Raw genomic sequence first — 2,901 nt, forward strand, 5'->3', positions numbered from 1 at the left:
AGAAAAGGAAAAATATGAGAAAAAGAAAAAAATGGAAACAAAGTCTTTTCAATAGGGAAGGGTGGAGGGAGTGAAGGGAGGGCAGGGGAAGGGGAAAAAAATAAGAATCAAGATACTCATGTAATGGTACAAGATCCCAGTGATGTATGTAACTGTATTTTATACCTAAAATGTACCAATGAACTTAATGGGGGGGGGAACACAGACATATTCATTAATTAACCTTTTATCTATGGCTACTTTAAAGCTATGATGTTGTAAAATGGCAAAGTTCAATAGTTGCAGCAGAAACCATATGTTTCCAAAATATTAAATATGTACAATATTTACTTTTCTAAAAAATTTGTTAATCTCTTTTCTCCAGGAAAATATTTTTGCTATAGCAGGGCCAGGGATTTAGCGTAGTGGTGCCACCACCTGCCTTGCCAAGGCAAGGTCCTGAGTTCAATCCCTGTATTAAAAAAAAATTGCTATAATAGATAATGGAGTAAATCTCAAAAACAAACAAAAAGATTAAAGTAGAACTTACATTTATTGTTTGATTCTATTTATGTAAGGTTCAAAATCAGGAAAATTAATGTGTACATGATGGATGTCAGAAAAATGATTACCTTTGTGGAGAGAATAAATTCTGCATGACAGTATGATGAAGACTTCTGGTTCTGTATTTTTGTGAATAATAGTTTCATAAATATGTTCATTCATAAAACTTGATTAAAATATATGGACTTTCCTATATATTACATTTCAATTGAACTTTGGAAAAGTGAAAAAGAAATTAGAAGGGAAAATAGAGTAAAATCCTGCTTTTTGACAGTTACTTATGATGTTTTAAACATTTTATCTCTGTATATTATTCTCTATACTGGTACTAGCATATTATTGTTAAATAACATTGAAAAATCAAAACTGTAAATATTAAGTATAAAGCTTATTTTAAAGTCAGAAGTTTTAACATGAAAATGGACACCTTATGAGTGTCTGTTTACCTTTATGTACATACACACTTTTGTGTATAAATAGTACTTTCTAACTATTCTTTAATATACAAAATTACTCTGGTGTCTGATCGTTGCGTTTCCTACAAGAAAACCTTTAAACTACATAAAGTAAAGAAAATTTATTGTTTACCTTTACTTCTACATCAACATTTAGAATATTTAGCTATTTAGAATTTTTTCTTTGTAGACTTAATTAAAAGAAACTTTTTGTTTTACTAACATCAATATTTGTACTCTCACTCTTGCCATTCATCAGGACTAAAAATGAGTACAAGAAATTTTTAATTTGCATTATTGCATATGAAATTGAAAGTCTAACTAGAATTACTTACTTTTTAAAAAATTATAAGATATTCTTAAGGTATCAATTTATATATAAGGTATAAATTGTGATGCAACAAATATGATCAGATAGAAAACTGATAATCAATTTTGGAAATGCTTATGAATAATTTCAATCTAAGCTCTCCTGCCCACAGTTCTCTTGAGTCCTTACCATTGAATCTTAAACTACAGAAAATGTCATAAAGTAGAAAAAACAAAAAAATAAAACTTTTTCAGGAGATAAATCAAATTCTAAATGTTTCCTTTACTAATTTCACTGTGAAAAGAATGTTACGTGAGAAAAACAGGTGTCAGTTGTAGGCCGCTATCTGATTTTCTGATATTGAATTGGTTTCAGTTTTCATTTTTCAAGTATGTGTGGTATAAATGTTATTTCTACATATAAAATACTAGAATTAAAGCTGGGCTTGGTGGTGTACACCTTTAATCCCAACAGTATGGGAGGCTGAGACAGGAAGATCACAAGTTTGAGCCCAGAAATTTAGGGACTTATTATGATCCTGTCTCAAAAATTTTTTAAAAAAATTTAAAAGAGCAGGAAATGGAGCTGAGTACAAAGGCCTTGGGTTGAGTACCCAATATTAGCGAAAAACAAAGTTCTAGAATTGAAAGAAGGGTATTTAATGTTTTAAACCTTTGAAAAATCCATAAGTTCTTCTAAAAGAATGCATTTTGCTATTTGATTATTTAATAAATCAAAAAATCAACAAAGCCAAACAATTATCCAGTCTTTTGAAAGAAAAGTTCTGAAATCTATGACTACAAGAGTTAAGGATGGATGCAAAATTGCAGGTACTTCCATAATATGATCAAAAGAGGAGCAGCTTACACACACAGACGTCCACAGACCAACCCATCATGAGTGCTTCATATGCAAGCTTTCTTTTTCACATCTGGCTGGTAAGGACTCACACTTTTCAAAAATTCACTTCTATTTAATTATTTTTTAAATATTCTGTTACAGTATGCTCTGCTAACTACAAGTTAAATAAAGGCAATTTGTGTGTTTCCTTAATGTTATGTTCTCAGACTCTGGAAGGAAGTGAATGAATATTTATTGCATGAAAGTGAATGCATCCAGACAAAATAGTCCCTAAATAATTGTAAATGAACGAACAGACTAGAAAACTTCAAAAAATATAAAATCTATTAAGTAAGAAGTGAAAAATCCAGTCTAAGGCAGTCGAGTGGGTCACATTGGGGTTGTAGATGCCTTTCTTCATTCTTCTTAAGCAACTAGTCAAACTCATTTCAGAAAAATTGAGATACCACTTCTAGTGGTCATTTCAGGATTATGCAGTTGAAAGTAGTAAGTATTCCTTTTTAGCATTTTTTAGATATCCTGAAATAAAGTCTATTATTTTATATTCAGAATAAAAGTGAAATTAAGGGCATTAAAATGCTTGTTTTAGATTAACAACCAGAATAATAGGCCAAAAAACAAATATGACAGAGTAAATTGAAGTACACTTTTAGATATATAGCTGTACCTCACTTCATGAACGTAATTTGTTCCATAATTCTGGAAAAGATGGCCACGATTGTGTTCGTGTAG

This window comes from Heterocephalus glaber, unplaced genomic scaffold (genome assembly GCF_053883595.1).
Source record: "Heterocephalus glaber isolate CG9 unplaced genomic scaffold, H.glaber_assembly_v1.0 deba00001504, whole genome shotgun sequence".
In the NCBI taxonomy this organism is placed as follows: domain Eukaryota; kingdom Metazoa; phylum Chordata; class Mammalia; order Rodentia; family Bathyergidae; genus Heterocephalus; species Heterocephalus glaber.